Here is a 10257-nt window from a genome sequence, read left to right as displayed (position 1 = left end):
GGACACTATCATATGCTTCTAGCCTACATTTCAAATGCAAATTTCTCCTTAAGTATTTAAACAATACCCAAAGCGTTTCGAGTCAGTGATAAACCAATGTATTAGTTAATTTATTACAGCAGAAACTGATTTGTATCTGTTCCTATCAAGATGTTTTTCTTATTTTATCTGGGCCAGGGTATATTTTCTTGGAAAAATGAAATGTTTAAATTTCCGTGAAAATATAATGTCATCACTTTACGGAAGTTTTAAATATTTTAATTCCAGTCGAAAAAAGTGACAAAATCTGTTTATTTAAGGAAAAAAATAACATTTTAAGATTAAAATCCTATAAATAAATAAAAAAGGGAACGATATTTTTCCAAACAACCTGTACTTGATTTATCTATACACTGTTCATAATGTAAAGTTATTGACGCATTACATGTGTGAATAGGTATACATGTATAAGTGACCGGTCAGTTTTATTACAGTGGTTCAGGTAGTTATTTAAGTACATGTACATGTCTGTATAGCTCTGTTATAAGTGATGGCAGCTATTTGTGTGATGTATAACATTAATAATAAGAAAAGTCAGTAATCTTATCAAGGCCGTAGGGTGGGATTTTGTTTAGGATAAGTACCAGAGGCACACATAATATTTGAGCCGCGCCATGAGAAAAAACCAACATAGTGCAATTGCCACCAGCATTGATCGATCCTGACCAGCCTGCACATCTGCGCAGTCTAGTCAGGATCAATGCTGTTCGCTAACGGTTTGTCTTATTCCAATAGACTTTGAAAGCAAACAGCATGGATCCTGACCAGCCTACGCAGATGCTTAGGCTGGTCTGGATCCATGCTGGTCGCAAAGCCACTATGTTGGTTTTCTCATAGCACGGCTCATTTCGCTTAAACATGTAATAAAAATGTATCCGAAATGACAGTTCTATCTGAGGCTTGCCTAAGGAAGCTGGATCGGAAAAAGTTAAATCCGGATATGTCTGACAACAACCCATCTATAGATAATGTTGTCTATTCAGGGCTGAAGTTGTGGGCAAAATATATTCGAAAAGTTGAAGCAGGTCGCTGCTTAAAAGTTCCACCTGAAATTCGGCTGGACCGTTTAGTTCGTGTTCGTTCTAGCCGTATTTGTATATGCCATCTGCATGGAAAGCGACTTGACACATCACTCTCGTGGCATCACACTGAATGTGAAACCGTCACTGATATGACCTGCCAAGAAGCTACTGTTCTTGACCTATTCATCACAGGCATATCAATGCCAAGCTTTATTTCTGTTGGATAGACTATAGTCAGGATCAGATAAAATGCTGTGCACATATTGCCCCTTTTTTTTGTTGTGTTTAGGCCTAGTCCGCCGCAAAGAAAATCTTCAATTCAGTTTTTACTGAAGGAAGAACATGAAGTGATGAATGCGTGTAATGAAAAATATATAAAAAATACAAAAAAATAAAAAAAAATAATAAAAACAAAATGGAAAATAAATTACATCCTGGTGTGCGCGTCGCGAGGAGGGCATGCAGAAGATTACCTGGTGTGTTGCTAGTATTTTACAGCACACATTTGCCAATCTACTATAACAAACAAACAGGATATGCGAATGAAAATTTAACCCAATGAATAATAATGAATTAACAGTATTTGCTTCTCTCACTACTCTACATGTATAACATGCCTATATGTGCCCATTCAAACATTTGTATAGTATTTTAGTTACAAACAGATGTAAAAATATGTAACTATCAAATTATTAAAAATGAATATAAAAAGTATTGGTTACTTTACATTTGGGAACACCCTGTAGTTATATTTTTTGTTTAAAAGTACTGTTCCACCCCTTGCATCAACACAATAGTCACAGAAAATGTGTATAATTAATATCTACATATGCTGGTCAAATATGGTTTTGATGCACGGGGGGAACAATGTTCTTTAAAGCAAAATAGCTTTTATATGTATATAACAGGGTACGTAATTCTATTTAGAGCAAAAATTACCATTTTATGAAAAAATATTGAAAAATTTGACTTTAAGAAATAATCTCAAATATGTATTTTGATGGTATATGTAATTAAATACTTATTTCTTAGTGGTTTATTTTTCACTCTTGGAGTAGGCAAATTCATATAGAAAGTGTCCGAAGTCCTTTAGAACAAGGCCAACAAACTGACGTCATCGTAATGGATTTTTCTAAGGCATTTGACGAAGTTGACCATTTGAGGCTAATTTACAAGTTACAATCCCTAGGTGTTAGTCCCCAAATAACTAATTGGGTCAAATCCTTCCTCTCTAATCGTAACCAGAAGGTCGCAGTTGAAGGTCACCTGTCCAGCGAACTTCCGGTCCTGTCTGGAGTTCCACAGGGGTCTGTCCTTGGGCCTTGCCTTTTCCTTGTATACATTAACGACCTGCCTGACTCAGTCAAATGTAAAACCCGTATGTTTGCAGATGACACCATCGTTTACATCACTGTCAAATCAAATAATGATAGCATAGCCCTTCAAGAAGATCTCCATAAATTAGAAACATGGGAAAGAGTCTGGCAAATGGAATTTAACCCCGACAAATGTGAAGTCCTTAGAGTAAGTAGGAAGAGAAATCCCTTTATATATCCCTACAGGTTACACAATACAGAGTTAAAGTCCACCTCATCAGCTTAATACCTAGGAATAACTATCTCCAATGATTTGAACTGGTCACAACACATAGAAAACATAACTTCTAAGGCAACCTCTTCCCTTCGATTTATTCAGAGAAATGTCAAGACAGATAACATAAAGGTCAAAGAAGCTGCATACACCACCTATGTCCGCCCCCAGCTAGAATACTGTTCAACTGTGTGGCATCCCTGGCAGAAAACCCTCACCCATAAACTTGAACGAGTCCAAAAGTCAGCAGCTAGGTATGTTATGAATGATTACAACTATACAAGCAGTGTAACTGAAATGTTGAAATCCTTAGAATGGAAAACTCTCCAGTACCGTAGGTTAAACTGTTCATTACTTTTGTTTTACAAAGTAAGGACCCAGACCGTTGCTATTGACCAAGGTTACTTGTCCTCCATTAGAAACCTGAACTACTTGATCCCTTATTCCAGCACTCAATACTTTGCTAACTCTTATTTCCCTAGAACCATCCGTCTCTGGAACTCCCTCCCCACATCAGTCAAAGCTAGCCCCAGCCTCAGTATCTTTACAGAGAGGCTGGCGGCGGTCACTATGTAATTCTTCCATTCTGTCCTATTTTAACTGTAGCATACTGTCCTTTTATCTTTTACTTTTAATACTGTAATATACTAAATTTCTTTAACAACTGTTTCTCTGACAGCGCCGACCAGTCATAATCGGAAATCGATTGTTGGTTGTAACGATGTAGATGTAGATGTTACATACAATTTAACCATGTCTGAAAACTGGCGTAACTATAAAAAAGCGATTCCCAGCCGAATATAAATTCCAAGATCAAGAATAAAGAAACGATTAAAACTTTTTAATTTAATGCAGGTGATATATTTTCACTTGTGAACAGATTTGGTGCTTTAATTAGCTTATTCTGCATAAAATCTGTAGAAAAAGACTCTATTAAATATATGCATGAATATACGCCATTTAGCACATTGTAGATTCGTGCTAAATTTGTCAGGCCAAACGTTTTCCTAGGCGTTCACAAAAGGACAGGCAAATGAAAACCATAAAACATAGAGCTAGATTTCAAAATGTTTTTTTTTTGTACAAATTATTTATGATACAAATCGATTTGCGCAAAAACTCACAGAATTTGCTTGCGACATTGTGCTTTCCAATAATTGTTGAAATAATTAATAGGGACGTGACGTCATCAGGGTGGTCAGACCACGTGACTTTTTGGCGTCGTACAGACGAAAAAAAAATGACTCGATTCAGGTGACATTTTTCCTGTATCATTCTTATTACTTGGCGGATATTAATAGAACACAGGAAAACGAGTGCTTTCACCAACACAAAGAATAAACTTTCTTCGAACACCTCGCCAAAATCCCAGTGTGCACGTTACCTACACGTTTGATACGTGAAAAAACACTTTAGGGAATTGTTTGAGAAAATTATTGAGAATGTCTAGCAGACGTTTTGTGCCAAAATAAGCATTCGTATTCTTGCCAAGTGACAAGCATATAAATTATCATTGCAAAACAACTACCGGTAGTTACCCGAATCGAGCAATTTTTGCGTGTGTTCGTGTCACGGTATAGGACTTGAGTATCACCCTGTGACATACGGTACCGAAATGTCACGTGGGTTCACTTGGTCATCAACAGCGAAAAAGGAAACTATATAGGTCAGTTGGTGAATTTTATTGGATACTGTGAAACATAATAGTGTTTTGCACAAAACCATACACAGGAGAAAATTTGCTAAATATCTTAATTTACCATTGTATTTAAAGACCATGTCTGGGAGACTGAAGTACTCTGATTACGCTGATTTCCATAACTTTAGGAGACAGACCGTCAGGGGAGGTAACTAAATAACTGGAGCCAAGAATTAGGATTAAGAAATGTTTGAAAATATTGAATGCAAGTACTGCTTTCGATCGTTAGTTTATACAAAACAATTGGTGAAAATAATTAAAACTTATTCAAAAGAACTAACTGGGGTCGCGACCATGACCTCATATGACACTAGTACTGTAGAAAGCACGGACTGAGCAATCATTTCTATGCGGACGATTCGCAGATATATCAATCCTTCAAACCAATAAACAAAATGTCTATTGAAGAGACCATGCATCGCGTTGAAAGTTGTTTAAAGGATATAGTAAGTTGGATGAATACCAACATGTTGAAACTCAATGCTGAAAAAACTGAATTAATCATATTTTCATCTGAACATAAAATACAATCTGTTTCAAACATAGCTGTGAAAGTGGAAGGCTCTGAAATCAAACAATCAGGCAGTGTCAGGAACCTCGGTGCTTTCATGGACTCGAACATGAGGATGGAAAAACATGTGAAAAGTGTGTGTAGTAATTCATATGCAGTTGCGGCAAATTAGTCACATCAGACAATATATAACCGCAAACGCAACAAAATCTCTAATTAACTCTCTTGTTACATCACGTTTAGATTATTGCAATTATCTTCTATATGGAATTCCAAAACAGTCACTGAACAAACTGCAATATGTCCAAAGTACGGCAGCTAGAATCGTAACCAGAACATCTAGATACGACCATATAACACCTGTGCTGCGTGAACTCCATTGGCTTCCTGTGCAGTGTAGGGTAGAATACAAAATTCTAACACATACATATAAGGCACTCGAAGGTCAATCACCAGCGTATGTAGTGAACATGTTGGAAATATATACGCCATCCAGAAATCTGAGATCGCAGAATAATGCATTAAGCAACTAGTGGTGCCCGAATGTCGGACAGTGCGATTTGGTGACAGGAGCTTTCAGACAGCAGCGGCGAGGTTATGGAATGCAATCCCATCTGGCATAAGAGAGTGCAAGACCTTGAAAAAAAATTCAAAAAAAAGCGCTAAAGACGCATTATTTCATACAATTTTTTCAAAGTACGGCAGCTAGAATCGTAACCAGAACATCTAGATACGACCATATAACACCTGTGCTGCGTGAACTCCATTGGCTTCCTGTGCAGTGTAGGGTAGAATACAAAATTCTAACACATACATATAAGGCACTCGAAGGTCAATCACCAGCGTATGTAGTGAACATGCTGGAAATATATACGCCCTCCAGAAATCTGAGATCGCAGAATAATGCATTAAGCAACTAGTGGTGCCCGAATGTCGGACAGTGCGATTTGGTGACAGGAGCTTTCAGACAGCAGCGGCGAGGTTATGGAATGCCATCCCATCTGGCATAAGAGAGTGAGACCTTGAAAAAAATTTTAAAAAAGCGCTAAAGACGCATTATTTCATACAATTTTTTGGGAACTAATCTCACTAATTACCAATCAATTCTAATCAAGAACTCTAGTGTGACAGAGAAATGTATAGTTTGTAATGTATATAATGTAAAGGTTGAAATGTATAGAAATATGTGGGATGTATCATGGATGTTCTCCGGACCGTTTGGGTGGGGATTGACCCAATCGTCCGGGACGGTTTGCATGCCGTGATGTTTTCACAGGCATCATACTGGTTAATTCTGTCTGTTCAAAATGTAAGATAACTTCTGTTCTATTCTTCTCTAACCTATGTCTTTAACAGGTCGTTTTATGTTTTTACGATATTGTATTTTGTTTCAGGTTTTGATCTGCTTACCTTAAATTTAAAATGCTACAGCTAGGTATCTTATTACCGTAATATATATATATTTTTCTATTTCTTTCTATAATAGTTCAATTACCATTTTTATTGAACATTATATAAACGTATTTTATATGAAAAGAGTGCTATATAAATGTGGTATATAATAATAATATGACACTAGTACTGGGTTTTCCAGGAAGCGGGCTCGAGAGTGGTTCAAAAAAGTTTAAGCTTTCATCACAATCGAGCTAAAATACGTTAGTATGAACTAAAAGAACTAAAAGGCTTGATGCATTTTCCCCCAAAATATATGGATTTCATTTTAAATCATTTGATGTAATGTTCTTAGTCATCTGGAATGCAGTTTTTAAGCAATTTCAGTTAAAAAGATAAATGTAAACATCGCTGGGACTATGATAAACGAATCGTTAGTCAGCGACCGATTCTCTTTCTAAAAATAACCAACCCAACATACGCATTTCCAGACTGACAGCGTTCCTTGTATAATTTATTTTATTGATAATCGCCGCGGTGGCATGCCCTCTCGAAGACTGTTGGGGATTTTAGTTTGAAGATAGTTAAAGATACAGAAGACGTCCCAATTCCAGAAGCTTCAGAGGTTCTTTTGTGTGCCAGGTGTGAAACACTCACACACGGAATCATTAGCCTAATGATAGGATAGCGTGTTAGCTTTCATTAGTAAGATATGCAGACGGGCATGGTATCATTAAGTCTCATAATTGACAGACAGAGCTCTGGTTGAGTGATAAAGCGATAGAGTATTTTACAGTTCCGGTAACTATATTCAGTGTTCAGAGTAGGACACTTTACACTTACACAATGAAGGGTTGAAGCCTCTGGGGCTTCTATACATTTCACCAATTTGGGTAACCGTGGGCGACTATAGATACACTTACATTTAGTTACATACACACACGATTTTATTCTTATAATAATAAAATCGTTAAAACAACACCAGAAAACGAACAAATCGGGGGATGTAAGGAGTAGTAATTCCAACACCTGTTCCTCAGACTGGTTACTTGCTAGAAAATCACGTCGTTTAAACACAAGTATGACATTTGAAGTCTGTTGCTGCTTTTCAAATGACCAAAATTACAGGTTATTTCAGGAAATGAACGAGAAACTGGCGAGGAAGACAAACTCAGATACACAAATAGATCTCAGCTTGTAATTAAAATTCATCCAAACATTTAAAAAAGACAACATAAATGATACATACCTTGCAAATACTTCTTTGGTGGCGGAAACTTAAAAACATTGTCGTCATCGCTATCTCCATTTTCTTCATCGTACACGTCGTCGTCGTCGTCGTTCGGAACAATTATGAACGGATTTGGTGAAATATTTATGTTTTTGTACAGTTCGTACATTGGAATGTCCTTCACTGAATTCCACGACGCGGACATTTTAAATTGTTTCGTGTCAGTCTACTGAAGACGAATTATTCTCTTGTTCCTTTCTCGTTATCCGGGATGATTTTAAAGTTCCAAAACATTTCGTGTACGTAATATTTTATCCGAGTTTTAAAAACAATACAAAACACGTAAAAATGTTCGAAATGACCGACTCCTGGTTGATAGTCTTATCTTAATCTTGAACTTGAGACATGATAACGTGAGAGCCTATCAACTTAAAATACTGTCAAACTTTGTCGTGTGACCTTTTCAGGTGCACCCTGGAGAACTAAAGACCTTTTCAGATTAGCAAACAACGTGACGACTCATTAAAAACTACCACATTTATTCCTGCGTCGGTACGGTACAGCTATCCGTTCACCCGTTCGTGCGTTCGTTCGCGACTCTAGCTTAGGACATAACTCCAAACCTTTTAAAGGGATGCACAATGACAAAGGGAATGACAGAGAATATACTGATATGAAGTTCTGTTAAGATCCACTATCTATTATGAGCGTCCATGGGAAAACCAAAATAGTGGGGTTTTCGACAGCATGAATCCAGAGCAGAGCGCATCGCGCAGTCTGGTCAGATTCTTCTGTTCGCTTTCAAAGCATATAAATAGGGTTTATGAAACAAATGTTGCGAACAGCAGGATTCTGAAAGATGATGCGGATTATGCGCGGGTTTGCTGGATCCATGCCGGTCGCAAAGCCACTATGTTGGTTTTCCCATGGCACGGCTCATACTTCTGATTACCTCCCTTATATAATTTTGTTTGTAACACTTTTTTTCGGAGCAGAACTCCAAAATACGAGAGGGATTTTATTAAAACGGAGAACATTGAGATGAAATGAAGTGGAGAAGAACCATAACACTACCTTTCTCCGATAAGCACATTATACTTTTGTCCGGAGCGAAAATCGAAAACATAAAATAGATTTTATTTCAACTTCAGTTAATGATTGAGAACATCAGTGATTCTGTTTTTAAACGCTTATGATTTTATGACGAATAACTGTTTAATAGACTGATTGTATAAAAACAAAATGGGGAATTTGGAGATATAAAAATAATTGTAAATACAATAGTAGGTCAATAACACCGTTCTATAAACAACTAAACAATTAGCAAAGAAGAACTAATCAAATGGTATAAACTGATAGTGAAAAGCTACAATTTTAAACTTTAATAAAACAATGCGTACAAGTTCCAATTTGAAAGAGTCAAATTTGTTTTGGCAAAACAACAGTCCGATATCAAGAGTTCGAATAAGTTTGTTGTATAAATACAACTCCAGGCTGCACATTTATAGCATGTACATTAGCTCCATATCGCACTGATCATTACTTTACATCATGGTGTAATACTGTTTGGTATCTTGAACTTTGTACCTTAAACAAGGACAGTATCTGGCATATTTATACCCAGACTCTGACCATAACATATTTTTAGAACAATAAAGATATATGCATGGTCAGATTTATACAGAACAACTTTAATAATATGTGGTTATATAGATTTGCACAAAATGATTCAATTGATATTAGGTATACTCATCAATCTAAAATATAGTCTATATACAAGGCCTTTTTAAATAAATATATGGAGGGAAATCTATATGTGTTTTTCTTTTGTATTTTGAGTTACTCTAGAAACTCTATTTACTATTCGTTTATTTTTCAGTATGCAGAGTTACAATGTTTGATGACGATGCATTGAAAAAAGGAAATAGCAGGATACATTGAAAAAAAGTAAGTAGACTGAATAAAGTAGAGGGAACCGTGAAAACTGAATGAAGTAGACAAGACCCTGGTGCATTGAATAAAGTAAGAAGAAAATTCCGCAGTTTATTGAATAAAGTAATCATTAATATAGTGTATTGAATGAAGTAAGTTGCATTTATAAGAATATAAGAGTCACGTATTGAATAAAGAAAGCTAACAGGACCATACTACATTGAATAAAGTACGTGACCTGGTCCATAGAACATCAAAAAAGTAGACAATACTATGGTATACTAAATAAAGTAATCAGACAGGACCATGGTACATTGAATAATGTAAGTAGACAGGTTTATGATACATTATATACAGTAGATAAGTCTAGTATATTGTATTGAATAAAGTAAGTAGACAAGGCCCTGGTACATCAAATGAAGTAAGCAGACAAGACTTGGTACAATGAATAAAACAGACAAGTCCTGGTACAGCGAATAAAGTAGACAAGACTATGGTGTACTGAATAAAGTAAGTAGACAAAACAAGAACTTTGTACATCAAATAAAGTAAATAGACAGGTTCATGATACATTGAATAAAGAAAGTAGACAGGGCCTTGAAACACAGAATATAGCAAATAAACAGGACTTTAGTGCATTGAATAAAGAAAGTAGACGGGACCTCCGACCTTGGTACATTGAGTATAGCAATAAAGTAGACAGGACCTTGGTATACTGAATGAAGCAGACCAACAGGACGTAAGTACATTGAATACAGTAAGTGGACTGGACTTTGGTACCTGTGAAAAATTCCCATTACAGTTACATGGATTTTCTGTTTTGTGAAAAATGACAACCATA

This window comes from Mercenaria mercenaria, chromosome 13, assembly GCF_021730395.1.
Source record: "Mercenaria mercenaria strain notata chromosome 13, MADL_Memer_1, whole genome shotgun sequence".
NCBI lineage: Eukaryota > Metazoa > Mollusca > Bivalvia > Venerida > Veneridae > Mercenaria > Mercenaria mercenaria.
The sequence above is the reverse complement of the archived record's forward strand: the minus strand, read 5'-3'. Positions refer to the sequence as shown.